The following is a 20584-nucleotide window of genomic DNA, read 5'->3' as shown; positions in this document are numbered from 1 at the left end:
GTGCACTGAAGTCCAGTCTTCCACAAATTCAATAAACATCCAATATTTGTGAGCAAAAATGTCATTAATATGATATATTGAATTTGAAATAATAAGAAAGACAATAAAAACTGACTTTATTTTACCTTCCTTTTTCCTCCTCTTAGCCTCATTAAGGAGTTCTCATATTATCAAGCCTACATAACAATATTTTTGGCTAGGGGATAAAGTGGATAACAGTGTAGAAATCAACCTAGTAAAAGTAAACATAGGAATATGGATGCTGTGTTTCATCATTCTATGAAAAATATTACCACACATTCATTATTCATACCATAAGAATCTATAGAGGTTCTCAGAGAAAGATCTGAAAGTTCTTTCAAGGTCTCTCATCACTACACAATTTTAAATAATGATGCTTGGCATTATGTGGAATAATATTGGGAACACTGGGATAGAACATAGGAGGCAAGAAGTCTGTACAATTAATTTGAACAAGTAAAGGTCCATAGTTACCCCAGGCTCTAGAGACAATAGAGGGTGTATGTAGTAGTCCAGTCCAAATGTGAAACAATAAAATGAGGCTAAGTTAGAGATTCAGCTGGGAGACATATTACTTCAATTTTTGTGGAAGCCTCCCGTTTGAAATCTTTGTATCTTTATTCATTAAATGGAAGTAATTCTACTTATCTCTCATGTTCAATGAGGATAAAATAGATTATATGTATATGATATATAGTTACAAAAACTATCAAGTATAATTATGAATATCATCCTTAAGTCACTGAGCACATACATGTCCCTGAGTCTTCTTAAGTGAAGTTGAATTCTGATTTCAAAAGATCAAACATTGAGTGGTAAAGTAAAAAGTAGGAGGTTGATCTTTAATTAATTTTATACTTATTTTTGTCCTTTATATCCCCTTAGGTTAGAGCTATGAATGTGAGGGGAAGGGGTCTCAGAGTCCATTCACCATCAGGGAGAGCTCAGATACAGAAAATAATCAAGAGGTTCAAGACCAGAAGGACCCTTTGAGTGAGGGAACATAAGAGACACGTGTTCTTACAGCACTGATCATGGTGGGAAAACATGGTGAACTTTCTGAGTTAGAGAAACAAGGGATCTGTGTTCACCCTGGAATGCACTGTTTTCCAACCTGGAACCACTGGGCAGCTCTTTGCCCATATGTCTTCTTGAAAACCTCAAGTATAAACATTCTTGCCAGGGACAAGGCAACAGAGGTTTGAGGTCCCTTCTAAGGATGAGGAAAAGATGCTCATCCAGTGGTTTCATTGATGTGCAGGTTCACCTGGGTTAGATGCTTCTTTTGTAAAAATTCAAAGGACAATATAAGATGAAGTCATGCCCTTCCCAGCCTCCTTTCTCAACAGGAGTTTTATAAGAGAATTAAACCTTCAGAATATGTGATTATTTTCTCAATTCACTCAAGGTTAGTAGAGGACTAGTAGCATTCCCAATGCATAGCAGAGAGTTAATTTATCACATACAATGGGCTCCCTCAGTCAGTGCATGGTGTGCTATTTTTGGAGCTACAGGCAATAGCTGTGCTCTGCTTTCACTGAGAAGAAACATGAGGGCTTTGGATTAAGCGTAAACAAAAGGGCTAAAAAATATTTATAATGATGTGATACCATGATATATTACTTAAGTAAATTACTTTATGGTACGTTCTTTTGTAAAATGGAAGCCCAGAGATGTCTCTGGGACAATTTTAGTGTAGATTTGCCAGGAGTGATAGAAAGGATGACCTTTAGTCACCTCTACCACATATAGGTTCCCCCTGTTATCAGAAAGTAGCATTCCTACAAAACCTCTTATAAGATGAAATAGCTTTAAGTGAAGAAACTATTACCACTAATTTATCAGGAAAGTTTTTTGAACATTTCCAGACCCCCAAAGTAACCTCTCTTAGGCTTTTATGAAAACTTAGCCCGCATTTTGCCAACAGATATACAAAACAAATGAACATAAAGCATAGATGGTCACAGATACAATTCAAACCTCTGGTGGTGTGATGGTGCAGTTTCCGAGAATGGCACGAGGTGGTGCCACTCTTGCTGCCTGGGGTGACTGCTGCCTCTGTAAGGGCTTGCTGCAGAAAGGGTGCTGAATACTTCACTTTTTGCCTTTTTTGGCAAAAGCAAAAATCATCTTCGGATTTATTTTGGTTAGTAAAAACAGGTACTAATGTAGGTCTTTCATAAGAGCAAAGTGGCATAAAAAGAACTTTCTAAAAGCGGGGATACCTGTATACGATTAGAGTTAGCAGAAGTTCATCCAGCCTGCTTAGTCTAAGAATTAATATCCTGACTCTCATTCAAAAACATTTTTTTAAAAAGGATTATAACCTGAATTTAAGGCAAACGCACTTTAGAAGGACAAAAGCATAATCATGCCAATGATGGTTCATCTACGTCAGATGCACACACTAAAAATAAATACCTGAATGGTGATTTGGCTATTTGCCTTATGTTTTTCATGCCTTTCAAGGCTTTAAATGTGTTTTTGCTGCTGTGGAGCTTGACCCTTTCCTCTGTGTAATATTCCTTCGTTTACTTATTTCATAGATTGATTTTTAAATTTCAATTTCTTAGAATTCTTTTGAGATCTATGAGTAACTTGTAGAAAGACAAAAGGAAAATAATTTCCCCCTTTAACTGTACCTTTACTAGTGCTGCCATTTCAAGGCACTATAAAGTTGAAATGGACTTTATTTTTCAGAACTGGCATACTGATCTTCCCAACCCACTGAACAGTCAGCTCTTAAGAAGAGAAAACTTAAGTGTGACTTTTCTGGTTCATCCTTTACATGTGCAAGGCTGGCATAGGGAGTTGGCAAAGTTGCCTCCTGGCTGATCCCTCTATGAAAGAAAGCTCCATATACAGGGCTTAGTGCAACTGCTCACTCATTCTTCTATACTCTCAAAAGAGAAATTAGGATGCATGGTGGATTAGTTTATATAAAATCCTTAAGCAAAGTAGGTCTAAGCCTAGACATGCAAATGGATAACTTCTAGTCCAGTAACTTTCTTTTATATCCCCCATGATTCTATTTTCTCCATACCAAGGAAATCAGAACTCCTGGATGCCTTCTTCCTGACAACGGCTCTCAACAATTTCACGAATAAATGAAAAAAAAAAAAAAAGAAACTTGTCTTACTTATTGCTAGATAGCCTGTGTATAGACAACTTGGACTTCAGAAAGTCACAGCAGACTCAGCAACTATGGTTGGCTTGTAGTTTTTTCATGACACTAGTCAGAAATCCTAATCTGAAATCCTTTTTTTTTTTTTCTTTAGTCACAGAGAGAGAGAGAGAGAGAGAGAGAGAGGCAGAGACACAGGCAGAGGGAGAAGCAGGCTCCATGCACCAGGAGCCCGACATGGGATTTGATCCCGGGTCTCCAGGATCGCGCCCTGGGCCAAAGGCAGGCGCCAAACCGCTGCGCCACCCAGGGATCCCCTAATCTGAAATCCTAAATGTATTTGGCTACTGTCAGAAGCACATGCACTGTTCCAAAAACAGTTCAAGTAATGTCATAATTAATTATTATATTATTTATATTTGTGTGTCTAACATAATTATGGAATGTAATCATTTCCTTTAAAGATTCATTTCTTTATTTGAGAGAAAGAGAGTATAAGTGGGAGAGGCAGAGGGAGAAGGAGAGAGAACCTCCAGCAGACTCCCTGCTGAGCATGGACTCTTAAGCTCCCAACCTAAGCCCAAATCAAGAGTTGGAAGCTTAATGGACTGAGCCACCCAGGTACCCTGGAATATAATCATTTTTAATACTGGTTTGAAGGAATAGTCCTTAGATCAACCACATTTCCCTTCCAGACTCCATAAGGTGTGTGAGGTTTACAACTGTTAAGGTCTCAGGGGTTTAATTGACCTGCAATATATGCAAAAAGGAGCCACAATATGACAGCATCTCACAGGCAAAAACTGTCTATTCTCTATAACCTGTAATGTGCTTCCTTGCATGTTATGCACATGTATAACACCATATACTGCTAAAAACTAAGTCACATTCCTGGGAAATGGAATAGGATTGATTGAATGTGTATATAAAATTTATGATGAAGTTTTTTTTTCATTCATATTGACTAACTTATTCAGTTCCTAAATGCATTCCATTTCTCCTAGTGAATATGGCTAAAGTGCAGATAGAAAATACTGATGAAACAGATATAAATGCTAAAAGCATCAATTCACCTAAAAGGCTGGGAACGATCTCAATGTCCTTTATGTGTTTAAACCTTGCCAGGATGCATTCTTTCATTACACAGCACTTTTCTCCTCTAAGCCAACGTTCCTTATTACAAAGCACAGTATCACATGCTGTGTAATGCATATGTTGCCAAGGTAACAACAGAGCTCTATGTCAAGCAGGGAAAATAGAAATTAACCTTGGACAATTACCTAGCATTACAAAGAAGGAAGGTAAAATATGGCTTAGTGTAATTATGCAACACATGGTTGTATGAATGGAAAAAAGAGTTCAGGTGAAGGTAATCAAAGTGGAGGTGCCATTAAGGGGACAGCTGTGATAAACTGGGAATTACAGCTACAGAGAACAAGATCTTCCTCCACATTGTATGTATATGGGAATTTGTATGCATCTTTTTGGTGGGTGGATGGTTGTTAATGAGATGTTCATGTTTTTAAAGCATAGGAATGAAATAATACAAAAAATATATATATTGGTCTCTGCGCTGGGTTCCGGACATTGAGCTCCTACATCCCTTGGAATTTTCCCAGTGAAAGAGTATCTTTTGTTCTAATAAGGTGACTCTTAATAGGTTCCTGGGCAGAGGTTGGTTGCCAGAAAGACCAAGCCATGATTAGAAGCTTGGAATTTTCAGTTCCACCCCTTATTCTTCAGAGGAGAGGGGCTGGAAATGGAGTTAATGATCCACCATGCCTAGGTGATGAAGCCCCCACAAAAACCCCAGCAGTATGGGGTTCAGGGAACTTCTAGGTTGGTGAACAGATCTACATGCTGGGAATATAGCACATCTCAACTCCAAGGGGACAGGGGCTTCTGTTCTTAGGACAGAATTTACCTGAGTTCTGTAAACTGTTCTAGTAAATAACTGAATACAAGGGGGAAAGGTCAAAGTTTAGAAGTTGTGAGTAACCTTGGGACCCCCTACTTGTGATTAACATCTAAGGTAGTGGCAATCTCCAAGGACTGACTCCTTAACCTGTGGGGTCTGCACTAACTCCAGTTAGTGTCACAGTTGAATTGAATTGCAGAACACTCAGCTGATGTCTTAAAGAATTATTTGGTGTGGGAAAAAAACCCATACATCCGGTGTAGTAGTGTTGTGAGTTAGTAGTATTGTGAGTAGTATGAGGGTAAAGGAGAACCACTCTGGAGTAGATGGGTTTCCATACAATACACAAATCTACATTTCAGTGATGGCTTAAAAATGTGCCCCGTGACATACTCACACACTCACGTACATGCTGTTATGTGCATACACCACTGTCCAATAGCCCTGCTGCAGTTTCAGGGAAGTCTTTGATTTCTGACAACCCCTCTCCACCCCCACATCAATAGACACACTTTTTCACATCTGATCCCTTTTCTCTTACTACTGTGCCACCATAAATGTCACTACCCCACCCACACGCAGCTATACATTCCTGATTACTCTCCCATTTCTAGCCACCGCTTCCTCCAGTCATTTCCTTCTGGATAATCCTGCCAGATCAGCTTTTCTGAAGCATAGGTCAAATCACACCAGTGGGCTCACTGTATGTACCCCTACCACTAACCACACACTTAAAAACCTTCAGTGCCTCCACACTGCCTAGTGAATTAGGTATGATTTAAAATTTCGATTATGTTTTGGGGTGCTTGTGTGGCTCAGTTGGTCGAGTGGCTGAGTTTGGGTCAGTTAATGATCTTGGGGTTCTGGGATCAAGCTCCATCATGCTCCATGCTCAACAGGGAGTCTGCTTGAGATTTTCTCCTCCCTCTGCCCCTTTCCTTCTCATGCGCATTCTCTCTCTCTCTCTTTCTCTCTCTCTCTCAAATAAATACAATATTTAGAATTTTTATTATGTTTCTTACCTCCAAGTGTTTGGGATTTGACATACCGTCTATATATGTGCATGTTAATTTATTGTCTTAATTAATAATTAATAACCTTTTAAATTATTAATATCAATTTTATTAATTAGCCAATATTTATTCTCTTAATTAATAATTAAACAGGGAGGCTATTAGACCAAAGTGGCCCTATGGCTTTGGTGGCCTATGTAAGCAAACCAAAACTTAAGCTTGTAAATACCTCAGTGTTAAGAAATTGAAACATATGGCCAACCAATCATAGTCAGCCAACTACCCTTTCCTAAATAAGGCAAATGCTAAGGACAGCCAATCACAAACAGCCAAGTAGGCTTTAAGCTATAGTTGATCGATTTCCTTTCTTTGATTCTGTACTTTGTATGTCTTTCCCAGTTCCCATCTGCAGAGTGCTGCCAGTTCTGGTTTGGCAATGGCCTGTCAGAATCGATTTTTGCTCAAATTCTTAAGATTTTTAACACACCTCAGTTTATCTTTAACAATACATATGTATGTATGTGCATGTGCACGTACACACACACACACAATCTTTGTTTAGTCTTTTTGTTGTTTCATTGTTTGTGTAATCAAACATCTATTGACAAATAGTAAGGACCTTAGTAAGAATTATAGCTAAGGGTATTCCAACAAGAAACACGTATACTCAAAAACCACCTCAACATGGACTATAATACTTATGGGGTTAATCTTAAGTGTTAGGAGTCTATAGAACTTTTAACTAGGCTTGATACATGAAAGGGGAAAATAACATTTATTGTGCACTAAACACAGCATAGGTACTCCATACACATTATTTCATTACATATCCACAACAACTGAAAATTAGGGATTATTCAATATAATTAAAGATAAAGTGATAGCTCCCCAAGAACTATCAGTCAGAAAAGATAGGGGGTTCTTATACATGAAGCCTTATTAAGTTCCTGATAATGTAGAGATAACATGTCCTCCACAAAGTGCTGACATAAGTTTAATTACTGCTACTTGCAGATATTTATAAAGGTTATGTAGGTTATGTAATGGAATTTTTAAAAGAGGCAAATACAACTTAACATACATTTAATAATTACTTACAATTTAAATATTAGGTATTGTAAACAAACTTGTAAAGAGCATATTTTAAACAATATACTAAGTGGTAACTCTTTCCAAAGTATAAATATTCACCAGAAGTCAGCTGAGGGGGTGAGGGGAGATAGTTATGCTCAAAATTTACCTCATATGGTATTGTCTTCATGCTACTGAGGGAGAAGAGAGACTCAGCAGGTTGGGACCTGCCCAAGGATACATAGCTGTGAATCCATCTGCACGATTATACTAAACCACAATGATGTTGAACTATTGACAGTAATTTCCCCCTTTGGCAAGTGTAAGCCCCACAGGGACTCAAAGATAGTCTGAAACACCCTCCACTGGGAATCATCAATTTCTGCAGGTCTCCACCAGTCAAGAATAGCTTGTGAACTTTACTTTTTGTTGCTGGAATAAAGAAAACAACAGCTTTGACTTTTATTGTTTTAAAGGAAAAATGAAAATATTGAATATATTCTTAAAACTGTATCTGCTGCCTTAACATTTTGATACTCTCATGAATATAAAACTTTGTGATCTAGGAGGGGGAGGTTTATGACCTTTGTTGTCCAGGAGAACCAAGTGGAACTCTCAGTTCTATCATTTGCTGAACAATTCTAGGAAAGTATAGTTGACCCTTGGACAACATGAGGGCCACAGATACTGACCTACACCTCCACTAAACACAGTTGAAAATTCACATATAACTTTTGAGTCCCTCAAAACTTAACTACTAATAGCCAACTGTGACCAGAAGCCTTACCGATAACATAAACAGTTGATTAACACATATTTTGTGAGTTGTATGTATTATATCCTGTATTCCTATGATAAAGTCAGCTAGGGTGAAGGAAATGTTACTAAGAAAATCACAGAGAAGACAAAAATACATTTACAGTACTGGACATATTTACTGAAGAAAATCTGCATGTAAGTTGACACGTACAGTACACACTCATGTTATTCAAGGTCAACTGTAGTTTCACCTCTCTGAGCCTTAACCTCCTTTCCCATAAGATGAGAATTCTAATTCCTTGATGAATGTATGCTTGTCAATGTTTGCTTCCCTTTCCTCTTCCTGTGTAAACTCTGACATGACACTATTTCCAGAAGTGCCTACTCTGAAGTGAAAATGTCCTATTACCTGAGTGGCTATAATGACTTTATTCCATTTTGATTATTAATTAATAATAATTATTATTAATACCCACAGGATTAATGAAGTTGAAAGTAGCAGAAAACTTAAAGCTCATTTTTCAGTGAATTGTTTCTAACAGGTTATTGTTTCTTTTCAGATCCCATGAACAAATCTACTAGCTCTCTCTGCAGAAGCTTGGACTCAAGGTCAACTGATAGGCTGACAGCCTAGGAACAAGCAAGGCCCTACATTCCTTATCTGACATAAGGAGACCAGGACTCCATCCAGTTTATGTGGACTCTCAAAACATGCCCATTGTCCCTTCTCCTTGTCCAACAGTCACCTCTGCTTCATCTTAATGTTAAAGTCTCTGCCTCAGGGGGAGCACAAGGTTCATTAACATAATGTTTGATGTACATATGGGCCTCTTTTTTAATTATGCCTGCACAACCTTTATATGTGATGACAAAGCTACCCTTTCTGAATATTCATCCTAAATCCTAAACAAAAAGAACTCCCTCGTCTCTGCTCAGGGAGTCATGGCTTTGGAAATTATTCCCCATGATCTCCCCATTTGCTGCAAATAAAGATTACTTTGGGTGTAGTCTTTCCTTGTAACTCACCAAGGAATGAGCTAATGTTACTGCGGATATACTTTTATGTCACAGTCTGTATTATATTATAGTCATCTCTGTACATCTCTTATTTCTTCTGCCCCTTTTTATTGAGGATAAATACTGGTTTAATTACATCTGTATATGTATCTTGAACAGTCCCTTTTGAGAGATTGAATACACAAAGAGAAAATGACCGGACCACACATGATGACGAAACTCTGCCCCCACCAACCTCTTCATCCAGCCCAGGAAGCCAAAATCATAGAATCAGTGAACCCAAAATAGTCAGGACCTTGGCAATCACTATTGGCTTCCTTAATTTTTACTCCTGCATCTATCTCAGAATCAACCAGAGAGAGCTAACTATGATCCCTCAACCAATCAGCCAAGATGCTCAACTATGGCCTCTACATACCAAAACTTTCACGAGGGCATGTCTGAATATATATTCTTGTCCAAAATGAATAAAATCCTTGTCCAAAATGAAGCCTTTTATAAAACCAAAGTCCCTTTTAAGTTCTAATGTTCTATGACTAACAGCAAGATGTTCAGGTCAAATAAAATACTGATTTGGTAGATAGTTAAGCAACTGATCATAAATATGTTGTTTCTATGTAAAAGAATGAGCTGCTTTGAATCTGAAGATAAGTTGCAGGCTTAAAGGGTTTTACCTTAGAAGTTCTAAAAGACCAGATTAAACTCCAACCACTTCAAACCCAGCAATGCTGTACTTCTCATTTTAGAGCCATGATAAAAAGTTATATGATTTCTTCCAGGACACATTTATCCTTCTACTAAATAAATACCAATTCATTTTTTCAAAAATCCACTTGCCTACTCTTGAGGGCCCTGAATGCTAATTCTCAAATGGAGAGGCAAGAGTAAAAGCACTAGTAATAAATTCAGACCCTAGTGGAGAAAAACAATCCTTTCTCCCCATTGTGTTTGTATTGTGTGGCTTAGGCTGACTTCTCTTTATCTTCTCACCAGCCCTGGCCACTTGTTTTGGATCAGTTTCCCTTGGGGAGTATGAACATTGTTCTCCCTGCTAACGGGCCGTCTCTGTCTTTGTAGTTGGTGTTAGGGATCGACAGGCAGGGAGGCAATGAAAATATTCTGTCTAGGAAATCTGTGCTCTTGGAAAGTGGAGTCATATGAAATTTAATGTTATATGACATATACTTAGACTGCTCTAAAATTAGCAATATACATGGAATTTTTAAAATAGACACACAAATAAACAGAATACATTGGGCCTCCTTGTACTCATCACTCAGCTGTAGCAATCATCAATTTATTACACCAATTTATGTCTTAAAAGGAATATAAACTCCCTCTGCAAAAGATATTATTTAAGTAAATATATACTGATTTTTCAATTAGGGTGAATTTCTCACATAGGAAGTGACTGGGTTCAGGGCACCTGTGTGGCCCAGTCGGTAAAGTGTCGGACTCTTGATCTCAGCTCAGGCCTTGATCTCAGGGTCAAGAGTTCAAGCCTCCATGCCCAGCATGAAGCCTACATAAAAAAAAAAAAAGTGACTGGGCTCATGTCACATTCTTCAGCTGCTAGTCTCCTACCACTGTGGATACTTTAGCACCAGATGTGACCTTATTTAATGATTAAGAAAGAATATTTCATATACTAATAAAGTAAAATTTATAGTCTACTTTTATATACATTCATAGATAACATAATTTTTATTAACTCCTTTGTACAAATGATGGAACTAAGGGTCTGGAAAGTCAAACAATAGAGTCAAGGATAGACTCAAGGTTACATGTTGTTAAGAAATGGACCCCCTAGTAAGACACACTTTAGAGCGGGACAGTAAGGAATATGAAAAAACCTACACTGCTGAGAAAAGAAAAATGAATGTCTTTTTTTTTCTTCAAGTAAAATATAAATGTTTTTGGAATATATAGTCTCCTCTTAGGGAAATTTGGGGAAAAGATTTATACCATCCTGAAAATTTTCCATTTGATTGCACACAATGACAGCAATCCTTTGCATTTCGATCGAGACCATGAAATGCTCTCACTTCAAGTTCTACTTGTTCTCAATACATTCCCTGGGAGTGCTTCTAGGATTAATATAATTTTTGAAACTACAGAATCCATGTTATTTAATCTACATGGCAGTTGTTAGAACAAAAGTGTAATGATTCTCTCAAAATGCCTCACTAAAGTAGCTGGTATTTATTGTGAATCTATCATGTTAAAGGGTTAAATGACTTTTGTGGTCTGTGGTTTGTGACAGGAGAAGAGATGAGGGATGATTTCCCAAAGAAGGGGTTGAGTTGTTTTTAACCCTGAATACAAATCAGAGACACCGTGTGGAGGGATGCAGCAAAACTACAGCTATGACAAGACTTTGGATGAACTTGACCAGAACAGAGTTTGTGCGGTGCTATCTGTAGGATTAAACTGAAGAGCATTACACACAGGCTTGAGTGGAAATCTGACAGGGGTGACAGAAAACCACAGGAAAACAAAAGCTGCAATATAATTTAATCTAGATAATCTAATGTCTTGAAGGAGAAGCCAACAGAGACAGAAAGGACCATGGGCAAGAAAATGGGTAATGGCTTTGGGAAAAACAGCCAGTACTGCAGAGAATGAAGACAACATGAGGTCTAATCCAAGCCAAGGCTGGGCTACTGTGACGATTTATAAGAGGGATAAAAGATTCTCTCTTGCAAAGGCTTTCAAACTTTTATAGCAACCTATGGTAGGATAAACATTTTCCATTGTGACTCAGTACAAACATGCTTATTCCCTAATACATAGATTTAATTGAAACAAAAGTTCCACAAAGCAACACTTATCCTACCATACCCTCTGGCATTCTCCATTCTATTTCATCATATTAAAATAAAAACACTAGTTAAAACTTTCTCAGTTGCTTTCACAACCTACTAATAGAGCACATTTAAACTGGTAGTTTGTAAAATACTACTCTATCAGGTGTACTCCATGAGAAAGTACACATATGCATGTAGTTTCTATCCTTCAGATCCACTCAATCACAAAAATTAAACAAACAAACAAAACTCCTTCCTCCTCTGGCCACTATTTTATCCCATTTCATTTAAAGTCAAACCTCCTACCTTCTAGAAAGAGTTGACCAGCCCAACAGTCCTGAAACTTTTTTTTTTAATTAATTTTTATTGGTGTTCAATTTACCAACATACAGAAAAACACCCAGTGCTCATCCCGTCAAGTGTCCACCTCAGTGCCCGTCACCCATTCCCCTCCAACACCCGCCCTCCTCCCCTTCCACCACCCCTAGTTCGTTTCCCCGAGTTAGGAGTCTTTATGTTCTGTCTCCCTTCCTGATATTTCCCAACATTTCTTCTCCCTTCCTTTATATTCCCTTTCACCATTATTCATATTCCCCAAATGAATGAGAACATACACTGTTTGTCCCTCTCCGATTGACTTATTTCACTCAGCATAATACCCTCCAGTTCCATCCACGTTGAAGCAAATGGTGGGTATTTGTCGTTTCTAATTGCTGAGTAATATTCCATTGTATACATAAACCACATCTTCTTTATCCATTCATCTTTCGATGGACACCGAAGCTCCTTCCACAGTTTGGCTATTGTGGACATTGCTGAACAGGCAAGATGGTGGCAGAGTAGGGTCTCCAAGTCACCTGTCCCCAACAAATTACCTAGAAAACCATCCAATCATCCTGAAAATCCTGAAACTTTTTAATCTCAGGACCCTTCACACTTTTAAAAATTATTGAGAACCCTAAAGAGTTTGTGATCAAATGGGTTATATATATTAGTATTTACCATTTTAAATTAAAACTGAGTAATCTAGAATATGTATATGCATATACATGCTTATTTCATCAAAATTATAATAAATCCATTACATGTTAACGTAAATGTTTATTAAAAAGTAACTGCATTTACCAAAGCCATTTAGTGAGAGGAGTGACATAAAATTTTACATTTCCGTAAATCTTTTCAAAGTTTGGCTTAGGAGAAAACAACTGGATTTTCATATACTGCACTTAATCTGTTGCAGTACATGTATACATATATATTTAAGATACCAGTGTTTTTTAAATTATTTTTAAGATTTTATTTATTTATTCATGAGAGATACAGAGAGAGAGAGAAGCAGAGACACAACCAGAGACAGAAGCAGGCTCCATGCAGGGAGCCCGACGTGGGACTCGATCCCAGGTCTCCAGGATCACGGCCTAGGCCAAAGGCAGGCGTTAAACCACTGAGCCACCCAGGGATCCCCTAATTAGGTTTTTTAATTTTATTCCCAGTTAACATACAGTGCTATATTAGTTTCAGGCATACAATATACTGATTCAACAATTCTATACATCACCTGGTGCTCATCATAACAAATGTATTCCTTTATCTCCATAATCTATTTTTCCCATTCACCTCTTCTCCGGCAACCATCAATATATTTTTTGGTTGAAGAAAATCTGGCCTCACATAAATGATACTTTGAAAAATAAGGGATATTTTAATAGCCTTTTTAGACAAAGGAGGACACAGTTAATAATACACCAAACACTATAAAGAGTAGTTTTTTTAAAGATTTATTTATTTATTTATTTATTTATCTATCTATCTATTTATTTATTTATGATAGACACAGAGAGAGAGGCAGAGAGAGGCAGAGACACAAAAAGAGTGAGAAGCAGGCTCCATACCGGGAGCCTGACGTGGAACTTGATCCTGGGACTCCAGGATCACACCCTGGGCCAAAGGCAGGCACCAAACTGCTGAGCCACCCAGGGATCCCCTAGAGAGTAGTTTCTTAATGATTAGTTGAGCTGTAGAATCTGAAACCTCATCCGTGAACTTTGATTCTCTATTATATTAAAATACATTGATCTAATTTGCTCCTTGAATGGGTCTTTTACCCAGGAATATAGTGTCACTTGTCATTTGGAAAATACTGGTTCAATGAATTAGGAAGGTCTTTCAAATATTGACACATTCCATAATACAATATCAAAAATGACACTTGTTAATATCACCACCAATCCATTGAGAAGTCTTCACTTGAGGAAGCTGCAAGGTTCACCATGAATGACAATCGTACGTTTTCCAAAAGCCTAACGTTTGTTATGGGCAATTAATAATACTGTCTGTTGTTTCCTTTTAATTGAATTGAATTTCCTCGTTTTGTTCATTAAAAAAAATGAACCAGTCTGCCAAATACTCATGTCTGAAACAACAGAATCTGTCCTTTAGTCACTCTTTCAAGTAACAATGATGTTCCATGAAAAGGGAGACTAGCTCAACTTGTCCATTAAAGGGTGGCACTGTGCTTTTCCCAGAGACAACCATGGTACTTGGGTATACAGCTTCAACCTCTTCAAAGTCATCCTCCACACTGTGGGTAGAATGATGTGTTGTGAATGAATGTAATCATTTTGCTTTTGTTAAGAATAATTTGGTGTCTCTCCCTTGTCTTTGTGTTTAGACTCAAAGTGGTTGGCATTGTATGAGGCCCTCTTCATACTGCAATTCCTTCCCAAATCACAGTTTTCAGTCACTTCCCTGAGTAAGCTGTCCTCATGTCTGTGGTCTTTGGCATGCCTGCCTACCTGGGGAAATTCTGCTTATCCTGCAAGATTCTGCTCAAATATCCATGACTAGGAGGCACCTTCTCTCATGCACCTGATCTCTATCATGGTCCTTATTACCTGATATTGTATTTGCTGTGATCTGTCTCTCCCCATAGACTGTGAATTTCTTATGGACAGAAATCACATCTTGTACAGAAATCTTTTTACCTAACACATAAATATGTCCGAAATGTACCTGTTGAATGAATGAATGAGCCAGAGATCCCATGCATTCCATTCTGCTTCCCATTCATGGGCAGAATGCATCTCAGACCTAAAAACACATAAGCCTAAGGACAGTAGGCTGAGCAGAAAAGAGGCTATTCCAAACACTAAGCAGCAAGTGAAGGAGTCTGGTGCACACAAGGAAGACTTGAAGTGTAGGTGCACCAGATCAGCATGTTTTATACAGATTGAGTGAGCCTGCTTCACACCATTTTAGATTTGGGAGAGAGACTGACTTAGAGGCCAGAATTCCACGTGTGCTTAGACCTTTGGAGAAGGCTGTGATCCTAGGATAATGTGTCCCCATGAACACCACTGTCATGACTCCACTTAACACCTTGTCTAGGCCTCAAGTATCTCCCCTAGGCCACAAGTATCACTAGTGGTTTGGACAGTGTGTAGATAATGTCAGGACACGGAATTCAGAGATAAATTGTTTGTGGAATACTGGGTGGAAAAAGTTTTAAATAGATGTCTCCAATATAAGGTTTCCAGAGGTCTTACTTTTCTCACCTGCACCAAGATCCCTAAGAGAGGACTGTGGCATGCAGTGCTTCCAAAATAGTGGGACTGCAGAAGCTTATTTTGTAGGAGAATGTCAAGGACTAATGCTTAGTAGAAGACACTTGGAGGTATGCGTGGGTATAAGTTAACGAGAACAACTAAAGAAAACGGAACAAAACATAATTTTTCCAGGAAGCAGCAATAATAAAATTGTCTTGAAAATCTACCTAGAAATAAATCTTAGCTGGTGCAGCCATACATCAAATGTGATAAACTATGGTTTGAATTTCCAATATAAAAATCTGGGGGAAAGGGAGCCTAGGTGGCCCAGTGTGTTAAGTGTCCAATTCTTGGTTTCAGCTCTGGTCATCATCTCAGGGCGCATGAGATGAAGCTCCTTGTGGGGCCCTGAGATGGGCTCTGCACTCAGTGCAGAGTCTGCTTGGGATTCTTTCACCCTCTACTCCCCTAGCTACTGCAGGCGCAAAAGGTGATGGCCATGAACCCCAGGGAGGTAGAGAGCTCTACATGCAAGTCAACAAGTTTGTTCTGGTATCTCACTTTTTCTGGGCACTGTGGGCCCTCATCCAGAACCAGTTCTCCACCATCAAGTTTGATTTCCTTAGGTATGCAGGGATCTGATTTCACCAGTACTTCAAGGTGAAGCCTCAAGTGTCCATCTTGGAGATGCCAAAGTGACCAGCATCCCTATCTCTCCCTTACCCATCTGCCTGGCCAGACCTTACCCATCTGCCTGGCCAGACCTGTTCTCTAGGGCTCGGTTCTGCTCTGAGGTCCATACTCTTGGACAAGGTGGGAGAGGGGATAGGAGGGTGTCCAGGGAGAAGGCCCCACCCCTGCCACCAGCCCCCAGCAGATGCTGCTGGGGACCACATTCTTTTGTTTGGAGGGAACCACTCTGGGGGGCCCCCTCACCTTGCCAGATCTGAGGGGGATGGTAGTGGGTGGAGAATGGGGAAGTGTCATAGTCAGCCAGGACCTGGACCACCCCTGGGAAGCCCAGTATTCCTGACCTTAGCCATGCTGGAATCTGGGCTGCCTTAGATGTGTCTTTGACCTTCCTGGCTTAGGGAAAGGGGAGGTGGGAGGGCCCCTTTCTACCTCCAGTGCCTGAGCCTCCAGCCCATCCCCCCCTGCATGCCCCACATGGGAGGTACTGATGAACCTGATCCAGCATCATGCCAACTCTGACAGATGGATGTACTTATTTTTGGGGGGGTGATCTAGAACTGGGTTTAACGGCTCCCCCACAAAAGTCGCCTCATCTGAGATCCCTCCCTTTCTCCAAGCTAGATCCAGTCCAACAACCCCTTCCCAAACCTCAGCCCAAGGAGCTCTGTTCTCTACCACCCCATCCCCCCTCCAGCCCTTTTTGTTCTGTGCTTGTGTTCTGTCCTTCTGCCACCTGCTGGGAGGGAAGGCAAGGGAGTTTGTGATGTCCTGGTTCTCCAGAGCTCAGCTCTGCTTCATGTTTGGCCAGAGGGGGATGTAGGCAAGAGTGAGGTAGCCAACAGGTGCCAGCAGCTTCCTGCCTTGTTCCCTCCCGTGCCCTCTGGGTCCTCATTCTAAGGATTTGTCTCTCCCTCTCCACCTTCTGTCCTCAAGTTGACCCAAGAACTTCTCACTAGGAAATGAGTAGTAGAGTCAAGGGGCAGGGGGTAGGGTCCTCTGGGGCTTCCCCAGCCTATGAGAGCCTGGGTAGGATTGGTCGTGAAGGTGCTGAGCTCATGGCCCCAGACTCTCAACAGCCTCCACTTCCTTTCTTCCCTCACAGCCTCCTGGCTCAGGCCCAAAAAGTGATTGCCACACTGGACTGGGCATCCTCCTACTCCCTACACCCTCCTGCCTACTCCTGGAGAAGCAGGATATCTTATGTTCCTTGTAGAAAGTTTGATCCCAAGAGAAAGAATAAAGGTGGAGCTGGACCTAGGATGCTCAGTCATCCTTCTAAAAGTTACTGATCACACTAATCATGCTGATTTCCCAAGCCAACAATGAAAACAGGGGTGGTGATAAGCAAGGGCTGTGCTAGGAGAAATGCTTCCTTATAAGAACCAGAAATAAAGAAAAGGCACTTCCTATTACCAAGCTTTATCAAAGCATTAGTCAACTGGTGGGAAGAGTTTCTGAGGACAGTTGGTTTTCCCTTTAGATTTTTGTTTCATTCTTACAGGAGGCTAAGGTACGGAGTAGGAGGGCACTCAAAGAAAAACAAAATAATAAAAAGTTGTTCTTCATTAAAACTACAGCGTTAGGAGAAACCCAATCTCAACCTCTGGTAGTATGGTTTCCAAGAGTTATAGGACCTGGACCATGGCAGGAGATGCTTAGCAGAAGGGTCAGAGTCCATTTGGTCCCTAACAAACCTAACAAACTCTGATCCTGTGCACACACGAAACACACCTCAGGGCTCCCCAGGAGTGCTTGGAAACCAGACTATTGCTGACTACTGCCTCTCTCTGTACCATCAGATTGGTGAGGCCCATAGAAGCTTAGTTACATGAAGATGAGGGGTCTTGTTCAGAAACTAAAGCTTTGGCCTCTCCCAAGATGTCACACAGAATATGCTTGCAGAGATCATCCATATTTTTGCATGGTCTTGCCTTTTTGCTTCATGAACCATAAGCCAGATGTCAGCTGTGATTCTGTGTCCTTGACTACATGGAGGATTGCTCTGACCCTCCAGTAACAATCTGAGGAGGTTGCAAGCCACCCTGAGATTTCTGTGAATTCCCTTTCTGGCTCAGCTCCGTCCAAACCAGGGTCATTATTCTGTGCCTACATCGTTCTGAGCTCAAACTCAGCCTTTACACGGGTCTCCATAAGAGAGTAAGTAAGAATGCTACTTACCCAGGATCATGTGAGATCGTCTTCTATTTGAGGGAGTGGCAGCCTAAATCCCACAGCAGTGCTTTAGTTTCTCTGTGTCCAGATACTCAGTGGCACACGCAAACAATGACCTTGGCCTCCCCTTCCTCCCCACAGAACCCAGCCTCCTCTGGTCTCCTGAGATCAGCTTCCCCACAGCCAGCTTCTAGCTTCTATGCTAAGTATGATCGGTAAAGAATGTCCCCACCAGAGTCATTCTGTATTTAAGAAAAGTTCTGTCAGCTGTTAAAAGGATAAAACAATCTTCCTGGTTTTCTGAACTAAAGTAATTTAGACACATAGTAGGTGCTTAGAATATGATAGGTACATAAATTGCTCTGGGTAGAGTCCTTTTCACTGTGACCTAGCACAGGAGCAGCCTCGAGCTGAGGGAGAGTTTTATGCTCCCCATCTAATTTTTAAGGGATTAGGACAGGCATATATCGAATCCCCTTTACTACATAGATCTTATTCCCTCTTAGGTACCTGAAGTGCTCTCAGACACTATCTCACTAATCCCCACACTCCCAAGGCAAGAATAAATGCCCTTGTCTGCCATGTACAGGTGGAGCCCACAGATGGAGGTGAGCTAGGACTCCCAAGCTTGCCCACAGGAAGCACAGGACAGAACCTCAGCTGGGACCCGGAGTTTTTTGTTTTGTTTTTATTTTTTTTAAAGATTTTATTTACTTATTCATGAGAGAGGCAGAGACATCGGCAGAGGGAGAAGCAGGCTCCATGCAAGGAGCCCAACGTGGGACTCGATCCCAGGACTCTGGGATCACGACCTGAGCCAAAGGCAGACGCTCAGCCCCTGAGCCACCCAGGCGTCCCAAGGACCCTGAGTTTTTTGAAACCCAAGTCCAAGGCTAGAAGACAATGTTACCTCACAAAGAGTTTTCAAGTTTTGCTCCTGCTCTCAAAAATGCTAAAACTTGAGCTTCTTCCATTTGTACTTATTGAGGTAGTATACCACGGGGTTCAAATCACATGCTCTAGAACAAGACAGCTGGGGTAAAAACCACGATTCTGCTACTACTCTCCAGCATCTGATCCTGGGTACATTAGCTGACATTTTAGTGTCTCAATCTCAGCATCTGAAAAGTAGAAATGATAAATAATAGTATCCACCTCACAAGGTTATTATAAGGATTAAATGAGTTTACACCCTCCTACTCCCAGCCCCCCATCCACTCAATATAGAGCTTAGGAAAGTGTCTGGTACAGAGAAACACCACAAAAGTGTTAGCTATAATTATTTCTTCTTTTAAAATTGTGCATTCTTTATTTAGTAACCTTGAGTTGATTTTTTTGTCTGGGTGACAGCATTGTCTAACTATAGAAACCAAACTTGCAGAATCCTGAGCATATGAGTAATTCCAATATATTACCATTCTATTGTTCACTTCCCCTTTCTTCCCTCCTCTTTCCTTTTCTCCTTTCTCTCTTTCTCACCCTCTCTCTCTTTCTTTCCTTCCTCTTTCTCTTGTTCTCTCTTTCTCCCTTCCTGTCTCTTTCCCCCCTCTTTCTCTGTCTTTCCTTCTTTCTTCCCTCCTTCCTTCCTTCCAGAAATATTTCCTCCATGCCTACTATGCAACAATGGTACAGTATTAAATTAGATAAGTAGTAAAGATAAATTAGAAGGTAATTTTGATTTAGGATCTTAAGATCTAATAAGTGTGTAAATGATAATTTATTCTCAATGTAATTATAGGAGGAACACAGATGAAGGAGTATCTAATTGTACCTAAAACCAGCAGGAGAGCCTTCTCTGAGGAGGAGGCAAAAGAGCTGAATCTCAAAGGATAGATAGTTTACCAAATAAAGAATATTTGCAATATTTGGGGGAATTTTTTCCAGAATACATATATTTTTTAGAAGTTCACATGCAACAAATATAAAGCAACCATATACTAGATCATAAAGCATATCTCAACACATTTCAAGGATTGAAATCATACAGAAAGCACAATTCTATCAAGCTATAAATCAATTACTAAAGCAATTAACAATGCATATTAGATGGCCATTTAAAAAGAAATTTCCATGATATTTATCAATTAAAAAATATAGGTAAATATTGAAATAATACAGACTACACATATTAGTACTGCTGTGTATCTAGGGGGATATATTTAAATATAAATCATAGTTTTAGAAGTTGTTCTCTTCAAATAATTTAACATATTTCATAAATATATAAAGATAATATTTTCAAATGGAAATAACAAAACTGAGCTTTCAAAAGTATAGCTGAATAGATTTGAAGGGGTAAATATAGAGGGATATATTATTAAAAAAGTTCAAAAAATTTCACAACACAAAATTTTGAACTATGGAATACATGTATATATGTAAGTATGTATGAATAACTTGCATCCCTATGAGCTATTTCAAAATTATTTTGTAAAGCTTTTTCT

General features: G+C 39.6%; 1 protein-coding gene across 8 annotated transcripts in view; it reads right to left on the bottom strand.

The window, feature by feature from the left end:
* RGS7 (regulator of G protein signaling 7) overlaps positions 1 to 20584 on the bottom strand; it is a 501308-nt gene that overhangs the window by 280365 nt on the left and 200359 nt on the right. The window lies entirely within an intron of this gene.

This window comes from Vulpes vulpes, chromosome 13 (genome assembly GCF_048418805.1).
Source record: "Vulpes vulpes isolate BD-2025 chromosome 13, VulVul3, whole genome shotgun sequence".
Lineage (NCBI taxonomy): Eukaryota > Metazoa > Chordata > Mammalia > Carnivora > Canidae > Vulpes > Vulpes vulpes.
The sequence above is the reverse complement of the archived record's forward strand: the minus strand, read 5'-3'. Positions and strand labels throughout refer to the sequence as shown.